Raw genomic sequence first — 25076 nt, 5'->3', positions numbered from 1 at the left:
AGCCTATGAATAGAGCCAAATACAGGTTATGAGGTCACAGGCTAGACCTATATAAACAGAGCCAGATCTGCACCCTCTTCCCACAAAAAAGGAAAGAAAGAAACTACCAGACTATTGCCCAGCACAGATGAAAAGTTAGGTGTGTGTGGCATGAATATGAGGTATCACATAGACCAAGAGTTTTAAGCCAAACATTTACCATGCTCAAGCCACATACTTTATAAGCCCAGAGCAGAAATAAACAATTGCAATAAACAGTAAGCAATTATATAGACAGTCACAAACTCACATAGGGTAAGTTTACAGACAAGATTTAAAAAGAACAAAAGTACATGTATTATTGATGCAACAAATATTTATTAAGTACCTACTATGTGCCAGGAGCTCTGCCAAGTGCTGAGGAAACAGTTTTTTAAAAAGAAGTTAACAAATCAAAGCCTTCACGAAGCAAACATTATGCACCAGCAGGAGTAAAATCAAACACACAATAAACTGATAAAACATAAGAGGGTTCATTTTCTCCAACGGGAGAGAATTTGAACCCAGAAAATTAAGTTACTGAAGTAACTTAAGGAAATGTTAAGAGAACTATGTTTAAATATCTCAAAGAGATGAAAAAAGAAAAGCTCTTTAGGAAAGATAATATGTGGTTACAAAAGAGCAGACAGGAAAATGAACAAATTAGACATTTGGGAATGAAAAAAACATAGTCATTAGGGAAATTTAAAAACCCTTCAGACTACAGGCTAAATCTCGCTTAAAGAAACTTAAACACAAAATTAATAAGTTAGAAGACAAAACTAAGGAAATCTCCCAGAAGGAGGAAGGGGGAGGGGGAGAAAGAAAGAGAGATTAACAGACATGAGGAAAAATTTGAGGAGTTCATATATCTGCCTAATTCCAGAAAGAAAAGAAAAATAGAAAGACCACAAAGAGGTAATATTTGAAGACATAAGAGCTGAAATTTGCCCAGAACTAATGATGTGAATATTCAGGCTAAAAAAAATCCACCAAATGCCTCATCTACACCTCTACACATCATAATGAACTTTGCTACTATTGGCAGCAATTAATTTTTTTTTAATCTTCCAGTAAAAGACTAATTTTCTGTAAGGAAACTTCACCAATTAGATTGATGGCAGACTTCTTATTCCCAGAAAGACATGGCAGAAATCAGGCAATAAATATATTTAGATGGCTGTGGGAAAAGTACCTTGTCTTCATTATATGCCTTGTCAGACATATGCCTTGTCACTCTCAAGAGTTAAGGTGAATATAAATTTAGGACACAGAAATTTTAGTCCTTTCCTCACCAAAAGAAAAATACACATATAAAGGGCATATTTCAGCAAGGAGAAGTTAACTATGTAGTAAGCCACAGAAATAAAGCTTCCACAGATTCCAAGTAATTGATATTCTAAGACTGTCTTATCACAGTCCTATGAAGTTAGAAGACAGAAATTAACAGAACTAAAACAAACCAAAAAAGGACAAAAATACCAAATATTTGAAAGCCATAGAAGTCACATCCAAGTAATCTAATAATCCATGAGTTAAGAAAAGAAAATCATATTACATTGACCAGGACCTCCAGTAATTAATGCTTTGAGCAGGAGGGGGGATACTGGGCATCACTTTTTGAATGCTTCTGAAGTTAAAAATTAAGCACTATTGTTCACATTAAGTTTTGGTAGATACACACAAGCAGGTTAAGTAAAGTTCCCTTCTACTCTTAATACACACACACACAAACACACATAGACACCTGCATGTGTGTACAATATTGAATGGTGTTGAATGCCTTTTCTGTATCTATTGAGATGATCAAGAATTCTGCTAATAAAGTGATGAATCTAAAGTGATAAGGTAGTATAAAAAGTATTGTCAAATCTTCCTTGCATAAATATTATTAGTTCTGATGTATTTTTAAATACTTCACATATTTTTCTCAAACACAACCAAATTCAATTATGTCATCTCAATGATATGTCTGACATTAGTATTTGTAAAATGCCATTTGCTCTATTTACTAGATCTTTTATTTTATTGAGAAAATAAGTTGAAACTCATGTTAAATATTCAAACATTATAGTCAATGCAGTGAAAAGAATTTCTCTAATACCCATTTTCTTGTCCATGAGAATCACTCTTAACTGTGTCCATGTGACCTATGAATTTATCATTTTAACATAAATTCACATACATTTTAATACTGTTCTGAGAATCGATTTTTCTACTTAAAATATATTTAAGAGATCTTTCTTATGTAAACACAAAGACCAACTCTTCTTTTTAATAGCTGCATAATATTCCCTGGTATAGGTATTGCATAATCAAATGCAAGACATTAAGGTAGCTGCCAGTTTTTGCTATCATAAACAGGGCAGCAGAAATCATCTTTGTAGATATGTCCTTGCACACATCTATAAGTACACCATGTGATAAATTCCTAGTAGTGAAGTTTCTGGGTCAAAGTAATATACATTTATATTTTTATAGGTATTGTCAAACTGCCATTAAAAGAGATGAAAATAATTTCAACTTCACCACCTTTGAATGAGAATTATTACTTCTCCATTCTGTACACTTAACATACCATATTTATTAATAGATATTTCAGTCTTTAAGAAAATAAGTGAAAATCAAGTTCTTATTATCTTAATTCTCTTTTCTTTAATTATGAGTCAGATTATGCAGTTCAGTGGAAAGGTAGTCCACTTGCATTTCTTTTGGGTGTTTTGGTTACCCAATATTAAAAATCACATGTAAAACTATATACATAACATATTTCATGGTCACAATTAATTTTCCATTCTTCAGATTTGTCCTTTTTTGGAGAGATTCTTGCATCATGTTCTTGTCACAACCTTGAAAGTCTTATCAAGGCTCTGCTATGTCCTTGTGAACAGCATGGTTAAGAGTTCTGTTTCAGTGTTAAGTATTTGTCAAGTTGAATCAATCGTGTAAAAACAACACTATGTAATTATCTTAAGACTTATTATTTCGTATTTGTTGGCTTTAACTATTAAGTTGAAAAGAGTCCAGGTACCTTTAAGAAAAAGGAGGCCTTATTGTAAAATGCAGATAAAGGACATACAGCAGTTGGCAAATCTTCTTCCTCGCAGACTTACAGCACATGCTTCCACCATTGTGTGTAATAGGGCAGCCATGGTTCTCTCTTCCTGAAGAGAAGCCAGGAAGGAACTTCACTGGCCTGTTCATGTCTTTCACAAAAATTTCCAGGATGTTATTGACCTTTTTCTTATTGATTTGTTATTTGCATAACTCATAAATAAGACTATATATTGTAAAGGATACATATCCTTTATAATAATTCATTAAAATTAAAAGAAGATGAAAGAGAGGAAGAAGCAGGAAGAAAAGAGGTAACAGGAGCAGGATGAAGAGAGAAGGGAAGGAAGTAACCACCTCTCATGGGGACTGATTTCTTTCCACTGACTTGAAACCAAGCAGGACCCTGCAAGGCCTTCCCAGGGACAGAGATCTCCATGCCCCTGGCTCTTGTTTGTAGAAAAGCTTTAGCTTAGAGGGCCTTTCCTGAGTCTCAAAGAGCGAATTTAATTAGAGAAGTGAGAAAATGCAGAAACAAAGAAAAACAGATAAGCAAAATAAAATAATAATAGTTTAGCCATAAAACAAAGTCAAGGACCTTTAGTTCCTCCTCATGGTCTGTAGATAATATCCTGAGCCGTATCCTAGAGTTGTTTTACTAATAGCAAACCCCCCATCAGGTGGAAAAAGTTAACCGCATGCTGACCACCAGCCCACAGACGTCAGTCAGACAAGCTGGAACAAGAAGGCTTATAATTGACATTCCAAAAACATCAAACTTCTACCTCACCACCAACCAGTCAGAGAATTAAGCACAAGCTGATCACACACCTTGTGACCTTCTCCTTCACATTGTCTTTAAAAGCCCTTCCCCAAAAGCCTTCAGGGAGCTCAAATCTTTGAGCATGAGCTGCCCATTCTCCTGGCTTGGCCCCGCTATGGGGTATTTCCTATATGTTTTACTTTGCATGATACACACAAAATGGAGAAAAATCACTACACTAAAATAACCAGCATGATTGAAGGATAGTCAGTAGACCATGCTGTAAAATTTGTAGTCACTGCAGCATAAATTCAGGAATATCTATGAATAATTACCCCAGAAAGAAGCAAAGACTACTCTACTTGGGTGTAGATCCTCAGAGAGACCAACAATATGGTTGTCTATATGGCTAAAGCAAATGACAGTACAAAAGGGATTTTGTTTACAAGTTCTATTTCTGGTCTGCTAAAATATGATAGATTAATTTTTTTTAACGTACAGTAAGTTTTATGAGTCGCTATAAACAATATAATGCACTTTAAAGAAAAAGTCAAAGAAATTTAATTACATAATTAACAAGCATTTATTTGAATAAGGTTAGATAAAAGGGGAAAATTTATTTCAAAGACATTGCTTGCAGATATTTATGTAAAGACAGTTTTCCAGTCATTAAACTATTCTTAATAAAAATATAAGAGATAAACCTATATCAAGGTCAAGCTGCTTGAAGAAATATAATTCCTCAAAGGTTGTGATTTAAATCTGTAATTTGGCCTATCTCCCTAAAGAAGTAACAGAGGTTCAGCCACCTGAGACATACGTTCTCAACCACACTCAACCACATTTACTACTGAGAAAGTCAACACCTAAGATGCACAGCAACTGGGAAATGAAATGCCGTAGTCTATGTTTGCTTTTAATATAACCTAATAAGAGCAACACTCACATACACAACAGACTTTAGCCCCACTGTGTACGTACATGCTCAGAAATGGCACTTGAGCTTTTTCCTGTTCTCCCTCTCGCTCTCCTCAAAACTGGTACAGTTAAGATGATGTGGGATTTGGCCCACAAGCTCTAGTTTGCAAATCTCTGCTCTATGTCCTTAACATTGCTTCTGTTACTGCTGAATTTTAATAAAATATATATATGTTCCAAATTAGCATGTGTTTGTTATTTACCTTTAATAAAAATATTATTCTATGGGCAAGTTAATTTGGAAAACTCCGAGTTACCCAGTCAGCCCTGACACACAGACTCAGCTATCCCAGCCTCCCGCATGCATTTCAAGAGTAAATTCAATATAGTTTAAAATAATTGAGCGCAGTTTGGGCACAGTTCACAACTCTAATCACTGTGGCTCAATATATTACTGCATCTGTAAATTCAAAATAAATAATGATAGCACAGTGACTATAAAGATGAAGAAAGAGTATTTGGCTTACTTTAATATTGTAATTCTATGCACAAATCACTCTCTGAATCTTGCAGAATTTATTATATTGAAGGCATCCTTCATGTATTTCTTCCCTATTTTTCAAAAAAATACTTTAAGAAGTAATAATCCATTACTTCTTTGTTTTCTAATATTTTTACTAGCATAGTTATATATACAAAATTTAACACAAAAAATTTCTCTGTATTTCTTTTTCTGTTATTACTGTTAGTATCTGTTTCATTTCATGATTATTACTAAAAATAATTTTGTTATATAAGGAATATTACAAGATGATCCACTTTGGGGATAATTTACAATATACAGCACTGTTCCATGGGTTTACTAAGCAAGTATATGCATTTTAAGCATTTATTTACTTGGTAAAAAGTTTAAATGTTTTCAAGGGTAAAAAAGAATTAAGATAAAATTAATCTCAGAAATCAACAAAGTGCCAATAATACATTAGACAAAGTTCAGAGAATACAAAGATTAAAATTTCACAGGACTAATCATATAAAATAACTAATCAGAAATTTCACAGGACTAATAAGATGTAAATAATAAGCAAGCTGCAATCACACAGTAAAAGGGCATAGTTTAGGAAATGTGCATTGTATCTATAAGGACATGGTGAGCTTGAATACTGGCCTCATCACAAATTACATCTGATATAAAAGTGCCTTTCCTCAAAAGAAGCTGGCTTTCATATACATCTAGTCTTTTCAAACATATCAGAAAGTCAGAGGAGGGACTTTTGTCAAAATCTTATAATTTTATTATCTATTCTGTTAGTCTTTCAAGAGATGAATCACTGGACTCATTAAGTATTATATATCTAAGAACAGGATTACTCATTTGCTTGAAATGAAACATAATAATGAACAACTTAAATTCCTTTAGTATCATCACCTTTTTTAGCATTTAAACATCTTATATGTCTTTAGAGATGTTAATAACATATAGTTTACTTAATTCAACAAACCTATACTGAGAATTGACTAGGCCTGAGAAAGAAATACCAACACAAGGTTTTCCAAGTCCATTCTTCAACCAAAAGTAAAAAGAGGTCTGGAGACAAAATGATAGAGTGAGGAGAAAAGAGAACAGAATATTAGATTACCTCACAGGATCTCAACCGCAAAATATGTGGTATGTAGAACTTAACTAAATTCCATTTAGTTTTACTGTCAGAGCAAAATGCCTCATTGTTTTAGAAAACTTTGGCTTTGCAAGTGTGGTAATCTTAGCAATAAATATCTATATTATTTCTGATTATTCCTTAATTGATTACTCCTTAATAAGATTTATGAACCTCTTCCTGCGTTACACGACAGCTGTCTTATATGTGCCATTCACTGGTTAAACACAAATCCAAAGAATTGTCATACAAAGAGGTTTGGGTGTCACCAGGCTAGGCTAAAATGTTAAGATACAATTCCAGAGTTCCTTCATCATTGAGAAAAAAATAAATGTACAACCTATATATTTCCCCCAAACATTTTAAAATTATGGGTTTTGAATGATTTTGAAAAATCTCTGCAATTATGAATTCCTGGTGCAGTGAAAGAACAGTGAACTAATCAGAAAACCTGGGCTGAAATTCCATTAAGCCACCTAACCTTATTAAATCACAATTTCTTAAAATAAGCAAATGATACCTGCACTCACAGATGGTTATGAGAAAATAAATCGACAAAGAGAGGTTGGGCAGGAAGAAATTGCTTTTTAAAGATAAAATCTCAGTATAAATAGATTCATTAGGTTAGTGCATCTCTAAACATAATTTAGGAAAATAAAAGTATCTTCCATCTATGGCTGCTTAGATTGTGCTTAAATATTCACCAGTGGCCAATTTTCTTCCCACCAAATTATTACAAATTAAATAAAAAATTATAAAATGATTTAGATGAGTCTCTTTAGAAAGAGATTTCATATATAAACCATATTCTAAATATGAAATTACGTGATTGTAAATCTGAACCCTCACAAAATATATTTGATTCATTAGATGGTATTTCAGGAAATTTTTTGGAAGAGTGTTTAAGTCAAAGGCAAAAAAGCCTCAAAATCTTGCAACTAGGATTAAATATGTGAAACACATACAATTAGTGGAGAAATCAACAATGATGCATTCACTCCATTTTTGGGTTTGTTTTTAACACTGAACAAAATATATTCTGTACTTTGTTTTATTTTTAACAATTAATACATGTATATGTTACCTTATAAAATTTGTAATGAAAAGCAACAGTGTCTTCCCTATCCCCTTCCCCACCTCAACACAAGGCCCGGTCCCACTGGCCAGAGGCAATAATTTTGGAATATCTCCTGCTTTTGATGTTTACTTCCACAACCCTGAGTACTATGTTCCTCTCTAGTTCTGCTATTCAGGGAATATATACCAGTTACCTGCTAATTAGTTACTTGGTGGCTTTCCTATGTAATTGCTTCCCTCACTGTTTTGCTTTTTAACTTCATGTTCTCAAAGTTATTCTGCAATTTCTGTTTTATATTTTCTAAATCAAAGAATGTTGTTTTTTCCTTTAATTGTTCTGCTTTCCCTCACTGACTTTTGTGGGGGTTTTTTGAATTTTTGAATTGTATTTTATTTACTTTTTATACAGTAGGTTCTTATTATTCATTTTATATATAATAGTGTATATATGTCAATTCCAATCTCCCAATTCATCCCACCACCACCCCCCTCCTGCCAATTTCCCCCCTTGGTGTCCATACGTTTGTTCTCTACATCTGTGCCTCTATTTCTGCCCTGCAAAACGGTTCACCTGTACCATTTTTCTAGGTTCCACATATATGTGATAATATACGGTATTTGTTTTTCTCTTTCTGACTTACTTCACTCTGTATGACAGTCTCTATATCCATCCATGTCTCTACAAATCAAACATTCAGAGAATAGCTAGCACCCATCCTTCTCAAACTCTTCCAAAAATTGCAGAGGAAGGAACACTCCCAAACTCACTTTATGAGGCCACCATCACCCTGATACCTAAACCAGACAAAGATACTACGAAAAAAGAAAATTACAGACCAATATCACTGATGAATATAGAGGCAAAAATCCTCAACAAAATATTAGCAAACAGAATCCAACAATACATTAAAAGGATCATACACCATGATCAAGTGGGATTTATCCCAGGGATGCAGGGATTCTTCAATATATGCAAATCAATCAATGTGATACACCATATTAACAAATTGAAGAAGAAAAACCATATGATCAACTAAATAGATGCAGAAAAAGCTTTTAACAAAATTCAACACCCATTTATGATAAAAACTCTCCAACAAGTGGGCATAGAGGGAACCTACTTCAAGATCATAAAGGCCATATATGACAAACTCACAGCAAACATCATTCTCAATGGTAAAAAACTGAAAGCATTTCCTCTAAGATCAGGAACAAGACAAGGATGTCCACTCTCACCACTATTATTCAACATAGTTTTGGAAGTCTTACCCATGGCAATCAGAGAAGAAAAAGAAATAAAAGGAATACAAATTGGAAAAGAAGAAGTAAAACTGTCACTGTTTGAAGATGACACGATACTATACATAGAGGATCCTAAAGATGTCACCAGAAAACTACTAGAGCTAATCAATGAATTTAGTAAAGTTACAGGATACAACATTAATGCACAGAAATCTCTTGCATTCCTATACACTAATGATGAAAAATCTGAAAGAGAAATTATGGAAACACTCCCACTTACCACTGCAATAAAAAGAATAAAATACCTAGGAATAAATCTACCTGGGGAGACAAAAGACCTGTATGCAGAAAACGATAAGACACTTATGAAAGAAATTAAAGATGATACCAACAGATGGAGAGATATACCATGTTCTTGGATTGGAAGAATCAATATTGTGAAAATGACTATACTACCCAAAGCAATCTACAGATTCAGTGCAATCCCTATCAAATTACCAATGGCACTTTTTACAGAACTAGAACAAAAAATCTTAAAATTTGTATGGAGACACAAAAGACCCCGAATAGCCAAAGTAGTCTTGAGGAAAAAAAGTGGAGCTGGAGGAATCAGACTCCCTGACTTCAGACTATACTACAAAGCTACAGTAATCAAGACAATATGGTACTGACACAAAAACAGAAATATAGATCAATGGAACAGGATAGAAAGCCCAGAGATAAACCCACGCACCTATGGTCAACTAATCCATGACAAAGGAGGCAAGGATATACAATGGAGAAAAGACAGCCTCTTCAGTAAGTTGTGCTGGGAAAACTGGACAGCTACATTTAAAAGAATGCAATTAGAACACTTCCTAACACCATACACAAAAATAAACTCAAAATGGATTTGAGACTTAAATGTAAGACTTAAATGTGAGACTTAAATGAGACTTAAATGTAAGACTGGATTTGAGACTTAAATGTAAGACACTATAAAACTCTTAGAGGAAAATATAGGAAGAACACTCTTTGACATAAATCACAGCAAGATCTTTTTTGATCCATCTCCTAGAGTAATGGAAGTAAAAACAAAAATAAACAAATTGGACCTAAGAAACTTAAAAGCTTTTGCAAAGCAAAGGAAACTACAAAAAGATGAAAAGACAACCCTCAGAATGGGAGAAAATATTTGCAAACAAATCAACGGACAAAGGATTAATCTCCAAAATATAGAAACAGCTCATGCAGCTCAATATGAAAAAACAAACAACCCAATCCAAAAATGGGCAGAAGACCTAAACAGACATTTCTCCAAAGAAGACATAAAGATGGCCAAGAAGCACAAGAAAACCTGCTCAACACTAATTATTAGAGAAATGCAAATCTAAACTACAATGAGGTATCACCTCACACCAGTTGGAATGGGCACTATCAGAAAATCTACAAACAACAAATGCTGGAGAGGGTGTGGAGAAAAGGGGACCCTCTTGCACTGTTGGGAATGTAAATTGATAGAGCCACTATACAGAACAGTAGGGAGGTTCCTTAAAAAACTAAAAATAGAATTACCATATGACCCAGCAATCCCACTACTGGGCATATACCCAGAGAAAACCATAATTCAAAAAGACACATGCACCCCAATGTTCATTGAAACACTATTTACAATAGCCAGGTCATGGAAGCAACCTAAATGCCCATCGACAGACGAATGGATAAAGAGGATGTGGTACATATACACAACAAAATTGGCTTCCTTTCTTTATGGACACAATTCTTCTTGTACTTTTGAAGTTATTAACAAAAAATTGTTAAGCTATCTTCTCGTTCCTGAATTGCCTGTTTCCTACAATCATTTGTTATTGTTATTTTTGTGGGTCTTGGTCTTTCTCACTCCTGCTGCCAATTTTCCTCACAGGGCTAGAGACTGATTCCCTTTTTCCTGTTGGAGGAAAGGATTATGTTGATTCTGGGGTATCTGGTAGACAGTCATCTCCATCAGGCCTCTCTCTCAGCTGAGGAGTTTCTGGGGAGCTCTGTGTACACAACTTAGGGGTACAGACTGACCTTTCTGGGGTGCATGTATTGTAGAGGTCCCACAGTTGTCAGGATGTAGATGACTATTGTGGAGTGCCAATGTCCACTTTAGCAACCTCAGCTCTGCACCTGAATATTAGTCATTCTCTTCATAGAAGCGTCCTCTGATTTTCTTGCCTGGGTATAAACACCAAAGAGTTGTTCTGTGCTTGAGGTACAAAGGGCTAGAGAATATAGGGATAGCACCTGGCACAAGGAGTCCATGACAAGTCTTTAATTACCTCCCTATTTCAGCTGCTCTTCTCACATCTACTCTTGGTACCTGCCTCGCTGGTGTTCCACCTGAGAGTCACCTGCTAATACCTCTAACAGCTTCGTAGCAGCAGACTCCTCTTAAGTAGTGTTTTTTGTACCGTGTTGAATCCAATCTCCAGCTCATATTCACTTTCTAACTTCTAGGGACTTGTTGAAAGCTCTCCACTTATGATGCTTCACCTTCAGTTTGCTTCACTGCCATGGATTTATTTCCATTTTGCAGGGTGTTTCTGTTCACTTAATGCTGTCCCCCTGAGCACCATTATTGAGTAACTTTATCCATGCGCATTAATAGCCATCCAAATCATCGTGTGTGTGCTTAACCTCTACCTCTCTAGAGCATGTTTTTCTTTGAATCTCTATTCATCCTTCAAGTCTCTCTTCAACTTTCACCCTTTTGGGGAATCTTCTCTGATCTCTATGTTGTGTCCCCTCAATAAGCTCCCACAGCACCTTGTTTTCCATGACAGACTCGATCACAGTGGGTCTGACTAATCTCTTTCCCACTTGAGGGCAGGAGTTCCTTGATAACACAGACGGAAATGTTTCCAAATCACATATTATTGCACTTAATTCCTTATCTAAAATGTTTTTCGAATTAATGTAAAAAGTGACCCAGGAACATTTTTTTTTTAGCATTTATTTCCTAGAGAATATACTCTAGAATGAATTCCAACCTCAAAAACTGTTAGCATGGAGCTTGTTGGTCAAAAAAGTCTGGGAAATACTGCTATATATCCTTTTTATAAATATACAGTTCACGCCTTAGCATATTAAAGGTTCTAAACAAAGTAAAGGAAAATATCATTAAATTGTATTAACTTGGTGTTTCCTAAAGTTACTTAACTATATAATTCTTTTGTGAAATAATGACAAACATCCCACAGTTCTAGTGCATTAGGAATAATAGATAACTCTATGACATCTAGGATAAAATGTGATGATTCTGGAAAAGCAGGTGGCTTATGATCAAAGAGGACTTGAAGACAAGGGCTGGCCTTGGATTCTTATATGAGGACTAAAAAATGGACATCAGAGAAGTTCTTTACATCTCTCCTTGGGAGAGAAGTTTAGAGCTTCCCTAGGAGTCAAATGTGTACTTGTTATGCCAGAGTATCCTGCAGAGATTTCACCCTTTGTGGGCCAAGGCCAGCCCAAAAAACGTTGTTAGGCAGATCTTCAGTCTTAACCAAAAGAAAAAGAATTCACTCAAACACAGTTTAAGTTAGTCTAAACCTAAAGTGATTTTCTTAAAAAAAGTAATCACTTTTAACCTTTTCTAAGGATAAATGCATAGGTAGGTTATATCAAATCAGCTAATGTCATGGTGCTCTGGCACCAATTCCAATCAGTTGAGGCTGCTGGATGGATTTAAAGCATGTATTTGAAACATTTTAGGACATTTGTCTGTATGCTTATGCCACTGTACATTATTTTCAGTGGGTAACCCAGAACAGAGCCATATGCAATCAGAGAAGTCAACATAGAATATATTATGGGTATTTTTAATAGATACTATTTATTAATAATTGTGTAAGTGTGAATTTTGAAACACTATCCCATGATCAGTGACTTCTTCAAATTTTGAACCATGACCTGAGTTTAGGCTGAATTTTGTTTGAATGTGATATTTTGTCTCTCATTTTTGGCTTAGAAATTTAAAATATCACTTTCTCTGAATGAGAAAATAAGTAAATCAACACGTTGTAATGCAAAGAACACAAGTCTAGGAGAAAAGAAATTGGTCCCAGACTAAGTTTACCATCAATTAGTTATATGACTATGCACATACTCTGTCACCTCTTTGACCCTTAGTTCTGTCCAGCTGTAATGTTGGAGGGGGGTGAATTAAACAGGAGTAGTACATTAAATTAAATGCTTACAAGGCCACAAAAGGACAGATATTGTATGATTCTACTTATATGAAACATATAGAGTAGTCAAGTCCGTAGAGACAGAGAGTAGAATGGTGGTTGCCAAGGGCTGGTGGGAAGGGGCAATGGGGAATTATTGCTTGATAGGTGTGGATCTTCAGTTTGGGAAGATAAAAAAGTTCTGGCAATGGATGGTGGCGATGGTTGCACAGCAATGTGAATATACCTAATGCCACTGAACTATATTCTTAAAAATGCTTAAAATGATAAATTTTATGCTATACATATTTTACCCCAATTTTTAAAAAACAATGAAATGTTTTAAATTTCTAGGGGAGCCAGCTAGATAACATAAATGAAAAGGCAGTTTGAGTATAATGCAGTTAAGAATTGGTGGGTGTCATACTGGAGAATCAATGCTCTGTTAATCCAACAAATGTTTACTAAGTAAAATTGTACCTAAAGGAAAGGAGAATAATGCTGGAATATCACAAAAATCTCTTCCCACACCTATATTTCTGGAGCAACATAGCAAGCTGCTTTCTGACAGAAAAATGACCAAGACCACTCCAGAAATGCATTATATAACCCTAAGCTGTTTGTTCAGAGGAGAAACAGAACAAAATAATTTATGAGCTTCACTTTAGCTCATATCAATATATTTCAAGCACCAGAACACTTGTTCATTTTGCAGGTGGTGTTTTAAAGCTTGTATTATAGATTTTAAAAACTCATTCATAAGAATTCTAAGCCCCTAAGACCTATTAATTAACCCTGTATTATGAAACATTTTAAAACCAATCATTTACCTCTCGTGCAAGCTGAAGCAAATGCTAACAAGCACTTTCACTTTAATAAATTAAGAGTTCTTTCAAAAGTTAAGTGTATGCTCAAACTATGTTATGTATGTTGTCAGGTGATTTGAGTTATAAGAAATTATTTATTGTGTGTTTTAAAAAATTACCTTTCTGTGGGGAGTCCATTAGTTTATTTCTGTCATCCTCTTCTCCTCCCCTCCAAGCTACCCACTAATCTAAGCATTCTTGAACACAAACCTTTTAAGAAGTCTTTCTTCATGCATGTGTAGTACATTGGGTAACTAAATGAAATGCAGCTGGGAAATATGAAGTAGACATTGAAATGACTCATTAGGCAGTTGTATAGAATAGACAGAAGAAAGCAGCAGGAAAAGCTACCATGAAGATGCCTAGGATCATACATACCATTTCCTGTGGATGACTAGAAGCAACATAAAATAAAGCTCTGGGGAAGAATATGGAGTTTTAAGATTCCAATGCTAGATAACAATAAGAAATAAAACTTACTAAAAATATAGATTTTCATTTAAAATTGATACCAGAAATCACTGAATCCAAGACTGTGATTAGTAGCAACAAAGCTGGGGGTATGAATGATTAAAAAAAAAAAACAAAAAAAAACCAGCAATATTTTAGAGAAGTCACTGATTAACAGGGGGCTTAGGGCCCCAAATTATTTATATTTTACTTTGTTTCTTAATCCTAAATTTGATAAGGAAGTTAGCACAACATGCAGGTCATGAAATTTGGAGCAGGAAACCCTAAGTTGAATCTCAGCTTAGCCATTTTCTATCTGGATAAATGAGTCTCTTCCCTAGTCTAAAAATAAATGGGAATAATAAAGACTACGTAAAGCTATATCTGCAAGGATTCAGGTATATTAATTGATGAAAAAGTAGCATTATTTGAAACCAGACTAATTTGGGTACTTCCTCTATCACTTATTATCTGCCTGACATATGAAAAGTATTTAATGTCTCTAAACCTCAATTTATTCTTTTAAGAAATGGGTAAGATAACATACAAATCACAGGATTACAACTATCACATAGGATAATATATGTAATATGTTAGCACAATAACAGCTTATTATATACTACAAAAGTTAATTATCACTAGTAAAAGAAATTACTTGGAGAATAATTCATGTTCTAAAAGTCTTAGTCAAATCTAAATATGATAAATAGAAAGATAATTTATCTTAAGGGTAGTTATAATGCTTTTTACCTTTGCCAATTATGACCTACATATATTTGGAATTTTTAATGATAACTAGAATGAACAGCAATAGCACCAATGCTATACACACACACACACACACACACACACACACACACACATATGATCTTAACTAATGCAGTATTTTGAGAAGCTCACTATAGCTAAATATCCTACATAAGAAAGAGAGTAAAGGTACTATGATACAGATTTAAGAGAGCATTAGCTAAAAAAAGCTAAGAGGAAAAGTGTTCTAAAGTTGCCAGTAAACATTGGAAGGCTTGCCTATGAGAATTCAGAAAATAAAAATAATAATAATTTGAGAAACATAGCCCAAACTATAGCCAAATGGCCTGTTTTGCCTCTTAGCCATACCACTTCCAGCAACCTCTTTTTTTCAGGCCTACAGGTCACTAAGTAAACTACCATCCAAATACTTCCTAACACCATGTCACCTCTGCAATCAAAACATTTCCAAGATGTGTTCATTTCCTAAGCATTTAAGTACAAATGTAGTCTAGGTCAAAATCTCTCCAAAATGAGAGGTCAACTCACTCCTTCAGCTTTAGTTATCATTCCACCCTAAGCACAGAACACTAAGCTCCAAGTACATGGGACCATGTACTGTGTGCCCAAGCACTTCCTGAGCTTTCTCATTTCCCTACTCTTCTACATTCAGTTCTTTCTCCATGAAAGACCTCTTTTCTGTCTTTACTTGTTTGAATCCTCACCTAATTGAAAGAAACTTGAGAACAAGTAATATTTATATACCTTTATATATAACTTATTTCAGCTAACAAAATGCTTCCATCTGTTCACTCATTTCCAAATACTGTCAATCGACTACCAATCATGCAATAGGCATAATGAGAGATGCTGTAGGTGAAGTGCTAAAAAAAATTTGCTGAATTTAATTAAAACTTCAGCTGTAAAGATAATATACTTTAGCTAATATGCATTTTAAAAAGCAATATATGGATTTTGGGGATTGAGAGAGCACATGTGCTTGCTTTACATGTACTGAAAACCCCTTTGTGAAAGTGTCTGAAAATAAAGAATTGTTCCATCCTAAAAAAAAAAAATTTAGACTTTTCTAAAGGATCTATGATATAGTCAGTAATTTCCCTCTAAGAACAATTTCTACTTTGAAAAACAATATTTTAAAATTAGTTTGTAAGGTGACAATAAAATGTCACCTTCTACATTGGCCTTCATTTCACAAAACAAGAGAAAATTATTCATTATTCAAAATACACCAAAAAAATATAAAATCAAGGTGACACACACAGTGCTGTGTATACAGAATGGAGTCAGGATAAATTCAGTAAAACTTCACTTTTCAACAGGTAAAACAATCTTTATGGCTTCATGTAATTTTTTCATACATTTTATAATAAATCAAGCATATGAAATCATCTTGATTTTTGACATCATGCTTAATCAGTTTCTTTACAATGAATGTAATTTTTTCCATTCCTCCATTAAAATTTTTCCAGGTCTAACTTGGAACTCCTATATTATTAATGAGACACAGTGACTTAATATACCTAAATTTGCCTCACTGGCAGCTATCTATCATTTGCTTGATGTAGGATTCATAAATTTTTATATATAACAAAAAGTAAGCAAGAAAACTTGTGTAATAAATATAACGAATACAATACAGAGCATCTACAAATATGGAAAAACAGGAAACAGTGTATTTTTGTACTTTTCTTAGGTTGACATTTGGACCCATTGCTTAAAACTTAAGAGATACTTCATCTAAAAAAGTGCCTTGAGGATAAACAAAAACACATATTGAGCATATTATTGGAAATGTAACAAGTACACTTAAAAATAAGTTTATGCAATGTTTTCAAATCAATTGTACAATCTTTAAGTATAGACAAGATTCAAGCAAGAAAAAACACCCACAAATAACGAGATTGTTTTTAAATTCTTGAGTTAGATTGATTGTTCTTCATATCTCATTTATCTTAGCTCCAGAGAACACTGTCACCATAAGTAGCAACAAAGTATGCTAATGGTCATGTGTTCCACACTCCTTTGAAAGATGACCTATTTTGACATAGCATGCAAATATTTAACATCCTGGCCTGCATCTTTCTTCCCTCCTGGCTATAAAATAAGCAAAAATTTCAAAGACTATCTGTTAAAAAAAAGGCCTGTAGATTTTTAAAATATTTGAATATTTAGCACTGACAGTTTGAAAACATTATTATGTGGTAAATAAATGGAAAAATCATTTTTCCCATTTTCCATTATTACTATTAAAATAATTTTTATTATTTAAAAAATACTATTATTATATTTTTATACATTACTATTTTTAAAATCAACTTTTCCATTATTGTGAACTACACAAATAGAAAAATCCAAAAAAAATTATTTTCATTTTATAAAAGCTACATATTTTTACCTAGGAGACAATAAAGAGTCACTAAAATAAAGATACATTTAACTTAAAAGTTTGATGTGGGCTTATTTAAATGAAGTCAAAAATAAATAAATGGGACCTAATCAAACTTACAAGCTTTTGCACAGCAAAGAAAACCATAAAAAAAAAAAAAAAACTAGAAGGCAACCTACAGAATGGGAGAAAATATTTGCAAATAATGTGACAGACAAGGGCTTAATCTGCAAAACATAAAAACAGCTCATACAACTCAACAAAAAAAAACAAACAACCCAATCGAAAAATGGGCTTAGAAGACCTTAACAGACATTTCTCAAAAGAAGACATACAGATGGCCAAAAAGCACAAGATGCTCAACATCACTAATTATTAGAGATATGCAAATCAAAACTACAATGAGGTATCAACTCACACCAGTCAGAATGGCCATCAGCAAAAAATCTACAGACAATAAATGCTGGACAGGGCGTGGAGAAAAGGGAACAACCCTCCTACACTGTTGGTGGGAATGTAAATTAGTGCAGCCATTATGGAAAACAGTGTGAAGTTTCCTCAGAAAACTAAAAATAGAATTACCATATGATCCAGCAATCCCACTCCTGGGCATAGACCCAGATAAAACTATAATTCAAAAAGACCCATGCACACCTGTGTTCATAGCAGCCCTATTCACAATAGCCAAAACATGGAAGCAACCTAAACGTCCATTGAGAGATGAATGGATAAAGAAGATGTGGCACATATATACAATGGAATATTACTCAGCCATAAAAAAGAATGAAATAATGCCATTTGCAGCAACATGGATGCAACTAGAGATTATCATACTAAATATGATACTTACTTCTGAAGTAAGTCAGAAGGAGAAAGACAAATACCATATGATATCACTTATATGTGGAATCTAAAATATGGCACAAATGAAGCTATCTACAAAACAGAAACAGACCCACAGACATAGAGAACAGACTTGTGGTTGCCAAGCGGGAGTGGGGGAGGGAAGGACCAGGAGCTTGGAATTAGTGGATGTAAACTATTATATATAGGATGGATAAAAAACAAGATACTACTGTATAGCACAGGAACTTTATTCAATATCCTGTGATAAACCATAATGGAAAAGAATATTTAAAAAAGAATGTCAATATGTGTATAACTGAGTCACTTTGCTGCACAGCAGAGATTGGCACAGCATTGTATATCAACTATACTTAATGAAAATAAAATAAATTTACAAAAGAAAAAAATTGATGTTTAAATAAAATTTCAGTATGTACAACTGACTTCATTTGCTTGACTCATCAACAACTAGAAACTACAAGTAGTATCTTTGTGACATCTAATCAGCAAGCTGATGAGAAAATTAAAGAAGTTAGTTTAGTTTTCTGATTATTTAGTCCACAGAGAATCAAATTTATCATCTTTTTTTTTCCCATGGAGGCTTTCAATCTTATCAAAGTTAGAAGCTATTTGGCTGTACTGGCTACTGTAGGGCACTGAACCGATTCACATTTTTAAGACAGTTCTCAAAATGTTCATAACATTTTGGGGTCAGTAAGTTTTAAAAATTACCGTTTCCCAAGAGCAGGAGACAAGGCAAGAGAAAACTCATAGAAAACCTTTCTTATCTCCTAGCCCCAAGAGACACAGTAATATATGAAATGGCCCCTTTGAGTAATGGTCCCTGTACATATACGAAGCTAGTAATGGGCTAAGGAGAAAGGCCACTGCAGCGATTCATTCAGATGCAATCTGTTTCTTTCGTACTCTCCCTAAGGCAATCTACTTATATCTCCTCTATGCCTATACTTAGAAACTTGAATCTTCCTCTTCCAGGTTTTGCAAAACCATTTCTCACTTGTACAGGTAACTTTGTTTTTTGTTTTTGTTTTCTGAGTTTTTTAAAATTTATTTTTGGCTGCATTGGGTCTTCGTTGCTGCACGCGAGCTTTCTCTAGTTGCGGTGAGCAGGGGCTACTCTTCGTTGCAGTGTGCGGGCTTCTCATTGTGGTGGCTTATCTTGTTGTGGAGCATGGGCTCTAGGCACACAGGCTTCAGTAGTTGTGGCTCGTGGGCTCTAGAGCGCAGGCTCAGTAGTTGCGGCGCACGGGCTTAGTTGCTACACAGCATGTGGGATCTTCCTGGACCAGGGCTCAAACCCACATCCCCTGCATTGGCAGGCAGATTCTTAACCACTGTGACACCAGGGAAGCCCTGTACAGGTAAGTCTGAAGAATAAGCGAGCAACAGAAATTATTCTGGAAAGCTTTTCTATCTGCATTCAGTAATGAGAACGACTCGGAGGAAAGGTAGGAAGCAATGGTACTACGATTTCCTAGACACTAGTTCCTCTGGATACTGTGTAGAAAAAGGAGTTCTATGGTTGAACATCTCTGGAAAATAGTGCCTACAATATACCCCACTCTACTGAAGTTATACTATGCATATAAGAGCCAAAATCCTGCTATAAAAATAGCAACATTTAAAATCCTTATTTAGTTAACTCAACATTTCCAGAACCGATTCGACCGTGGGGATTGCTATGAGCTGAACGTTTGTGTCCCCACTGCAAAAGTCACATGTTGAAGTCCTAACCCCCAGTGCGATGGTATTAGGAGGTGGTGCCTTTGGGAAGTAGTTTAGATGAGGTCATGAGAGCTGAGCTCCCACAACAGGATCAGTGCCATTGGGAGAGGAAGAAGAGACACCAAGGCTTCCTCTCTCTGCCATGTGTGCACATCCCATAGTAAGAACGCATCAGTCTGCAAGCCAGGAAGAGGGCCTTCACCAGAAAGAACCCAGCCATACAGGCACCCTGATCTCACACTTCCCAGCCTCCAGAACTGTGAAAAATAAATGTCGGTTGTTTAAGCCATCCAGTCTGTGGTGTTTTATTGAGCAGACTAATACAGGGCCTTTTTTTTTTTTTACATTATATCAATTATATAGTTACAGAGACCACACTTTGGGAATATTGCAATAGGCTGAAAAGGCTTTACGCAGGAGGGGGAATAAACATGTTCACTTTGGAAATCCATCACTTCATGTATATTTGTGGAAAACAGGAGGGAGGAAATACTGGAAGCAGTGGGAGTAGAAGATACTAATAGAATAGATGAGGGAACAGGAGGAATCAAAGACAGCAGAAGGCTTTCTGGGTTGAACACCTCAGGAGGTGCCAGCTGTTACTGATTGAGATGGGAAGGACTTCAGGAGGAAAGGGTTGTAGGGTAAAATCAAGGCACAGCCCCCAAATAGTAAGACTACACTCTATGTTATGTGTACATATTATTAAAGCAAAGTATCAAACCCATCTCATCATTTTACTTACCTTGGGATATTTTTTTAAGAGGTAAGTCCTGAGACATTCACACATAGACTTTTGTTCCAGCAGGTCTGATGTAGGGCCAGAGAATGTATATTCCTACACAACTTCTCAAGTACTTCTGATGACCAAACTAGCTTGAGTGTCACAGCTAGATCTTTTGCCTAGCCATATTGCTTGCACTTAGCAAGTGCTTAATTACTATTAACTGAAAGAAGGACAATGTAATCCCAGGGCAGAACAGGACACTGAAATCCCAGGTTAGAACGTTGCATTTGGGGAACTGGGAAGTAGTGAAACTGTAGAGAGAAAAGGAAAGCAAACATAAGCAGTCAGGATACCTGAGGCCAAGTATCTGCTCAAACACTAACTGGGCTGATCTTCATTTGCTTCACTTATAAAATAACCTGTAATGACGCTTCGGACTCCACAATTCAGTGTTTGCAAGATATCACATGGTGAGTGTTTGCGATGGGTAATTAGGAGGGCAATGACCACTTATTTTGTCAGTGCAGTCAGCACATAAAAAGTGAATTAGTCTTTAGTACTATAGGAACAATGTAGTTGAGGGGCCATAACTGCTAAGATGAATTCTACAGATCACTGATGCATAGAGTTCAAAAGATTGCCCGTGCAAGAGTACTGTAGTTATTTTGCTCCCGTAATGTTCCATATGATCCACTATCATTGCAAAACATTTTTTATGTCAAGAGCTTATACCTTTTATGAGAGAAGTAATTTTTTTGAAGAGTTTGCTGGATCCACATTGAAAAGTACTTATACCACTTGGAAACCTCCTGAGTAAATGCAGGAGCCCAGCTGCTTTTATTTTCAAGTTTCTGTGAAGAGTATCAAAGGGGATCGGGGAAGGAGAAGAGGATTTCAGCCCTCAGAGCACTCTTTCTGCAAGAAAGGCCAAGGAAGAGCATACTAAAGCTGAATCCGAATAAGACTATGGTGGTGGTGTTCACATTGCCACCATAGCCCTGCCTCAAGCAGCAGTTATCTTTCAAGTTTTCTTCCTTCATTCAATATTTTGTGAACTTCCCATATCAACAATACTAGGTTAGGTGTCTCTTATATTTTCCTTCTTCATGGAAACCAACACGCTACCCTCTAAATAACTATAAACTTTCCAAACAGAACAACAAAACAAACTACTGAGCTGGGAGGATATGGTATATTACTCACCACTCCATTTTTAATTCTGCGTTCAAAGCACTTATTTTTTTTTTCTTCTTAATTTGCTTTGGATAAACTATGCTTAAGCTTTTTCTCCCTCCTGCAGAATGGAAATATTTACAACAATGTATCCAGTCACTACAAAGCAATTTAGTCGTCTCATGGAAGCCATCATGATGGGATTTTTACCTGCTCTTGATTAGTCCATGACCACTCCCCCACTTCCCCAAACTGTTTTTTCACCAATTGTCTGATGAATCCAACATGAGGTGCCTGCTACACAGCTGTGTATTGATTTATGCATAACTGTATATCTCATCTGGCTCCTTCTGGTGGAATTATTTTCTCTTACCTCCAATATCAGAGGAGACCCTATCCCAGATTCTCTTTCTGCTCTTTCTACCAGTACATTCCTAATACTCACAGAGCTAGAGTTTGTCATATTTCCAAATTGGCCTACCCATTCCTAATTATTTAAAAATACTCTGTACTTTGAAACATGACATTTTACAGAATTATGAACCTTACGAAACAGATGCTAAGAAAACATCTGATATTAAAATACATATTTTTCAATACAGTATTATGATCTTCTGGGAAACAAATTTATAAGGATCATCTGGTTGCAAAATGTGATTTTTAGGATTGGAACACTGAAAGCATTTAGCATATTTTTGGTATATGCACTATAAAAATTAACATCAAGAGAGTTCTCAGGACATGCTGAATGTCATAAAATCAATCAGGGCTATATGGTGCCTAAAAAGCTACACTAAAAATGCCCAAATTGTTCCTGATACTAAAAGTGACACTGTGGAAACAATAATTTTAAAATAGCATTCATTATTATAAACCAATACTAATCATTGGCACATTCACTACTGCTCTTCAACTCCTAGAATCTTACAAATTACTCAAACTGTTAAAACTCTACCAGTTTCTGAGTTATCTCTTCCATGTAGTGTTGCACTTTACAGGTGTTAACTCCTTTTGATTCCTTTATTAAATACCCTTAAACACCTTAAAAGGGATTATCCAATGAACTTGGATGCCACTAAGTTAACTTTAACATCATTATAACCAAGAGAAGCAAAATTCATCTGGGCATTTTACAACTATAAAATAAATGAAAAAAGTGTTGTTCAAGTCCCTGTGGTGAGGATGAGGTACTGTCTGGCAGAGAGGAATACAACTAAAGCCAGTCACTAATAAGAAGAAACAAGTGGCAATCCTAGTCAAAATCTTCTTAGATCATAGAGCCATGATAAACTTTACAAGACCAAGCCAAAAGGCCACTATTCATACCCATTTTGTTATTGCTTTCTTTAAATAAAATCAGTGTTACTATTGGTCAAAAGCCAATTCAGTGAAACAATCAGTGAAAATCCAAAGTAGAGACCATTTATAATTTTGTGAAAGAAAGGAAAGTGATGCAAATATATTAAAAGTCATATACATTTCTATCAGCTTGTAAAAAATCAATTGTTCAAAGAAAAAAGAAAAGGGAAGAAGGGAGGGAGGGAGGGAAGAAGGAAGGAAGGGAAGAAGGGAGGGAGGGAGGAAGGAAAACATTTAGCAATCAAATCTTTCTATAACACATATTCATACAGACACATTTTGAGATTTATCCACAAAGGCCAGTTTAATACTTGACCTTCTGCAGTGCTAAACATCTCTAAACCTCAGACTTCTTTGCTATAAAATAGCCAAAATAGCCAAAAATAATATCTTCAGCTTATAAACTATATATATCTGATATATCTTTATATATCATACCAAGAAGTCTCTAAATGTGAAAAAAATGATAAAAAGAAAAAGTTATCATTTTTTTCTTTACTGAGGAAAAATATGTATCCACTTCTGCAGTGTATGTACAACCTTCATATAGAAACAAGTAACAAAATTATATAAATAAACCAGCTGAATACTCTTCAGGATTACTGGTCCTTTGGTCTATTTTTAATATTAAAAACTATAGTTTCCTGTTCTAGGTGACATTTAATACACATTCAGTTCTTAAACCAAACATGAAATTTGTCATTTAAAAATGTGTTTGTTGACAAGTTATGCCTTTTTGAAAATTAATTGAGTTAATTAAACAGCTTGTGACACTTAAGTGGGAAAATAAGAGATTCTGCCTACATATAATCTGATCTTTGTAATGAAATATTTAATAGTATATGATATAAAATAATTTTTCCTGTATCACACATAATTATACATTATTATTAACATTCCAAAGCGGAGTTTGCCAGACATTTACCCAGACTGCACGAACACTGGTAGATGCTGTCGGAGACAGTCACTGTTTTTCATGTGGTACATAACTAACTTTGAGAATTAGACTACTGAACTCATATATTAACTATCCCCAACCAATGGAAAGTAAAAAGAATTATCTGACCTACCCTGCATGTGTATTCTGACAATAGCAATGCTATTTCTGCTGTGGCCCTGCCACCTCGTGTTTTCTTCCTAAGCACACAAGCAATTTTACCGTGTTTTTTTTTTTTTTTAAGTACGGTGAGACATGTTAAGACAGCTCATGTGTGAAAGATTTGAGATATTTTGCTTTAATAAAAAGAAAACTCAAATTCACCTCTTGCCTTTGGCTGAATCTCTGTATGCACAAAGAAGTGGAAATTTAATGCAAGTGTCAAGACCTACATAATCCTGTTATTGAGGGGGAAAAATTAAAGATGAAATGATCCGGATTTGCTGTGCATACTGGGCACATTTTTTGGATAATTCTTCAACTCTCTACTTTTACTGGCTCCCATTATTTTACTGTGTAGTCTTTACAAAGTGCCTAGAAACTCAGGAGATAAGTTAACTCAACACTCTTAAGATCTCTGACTCCAGACAATGTACTTTGGTGGAAAGCCAGGTTTTAAGTCCTTCGGGGAGGCTTTAGGGATAAAATGATAGAAGATGAGACAGAAAAAAGAGCATTATAATCACTCATACAAAAAAGAGAGAGAGAGATTAGGAGAAGGAGGAATATTGGCTCTGACGAAAAAAGGTGGATTCAATCAAATGTGTTCATAACCACAGTGAGAGAAAATGAGCTCAATTAGAGAGAATACAATTGGTCCTATAAATGACAAGTGTTGATTTGAAGAAAACATTCTTAACATATATCATTTATTAATAAATAGTATATTGAAAAATTG

Source organism: Phocoena sinus, chromosome 5 (genome assembly GCF_008692025.1).
Source record: "Phocoena sinus isolate mPhoSin1 chromosome 5, mPhoSin1.pri, whole genome shotgun sequence".
Taxonomy (NCBI): Eukaryota; Metazoa; Chordata; class Mammalia; order Artiodactyla; family Phocoenidae; genus Phocoena; species Phocoena sinus.
The sequence above is the reverse complement of the archived record's forward strand: the minus strand, read 5'-3'. Positions refer to the sequence as shown.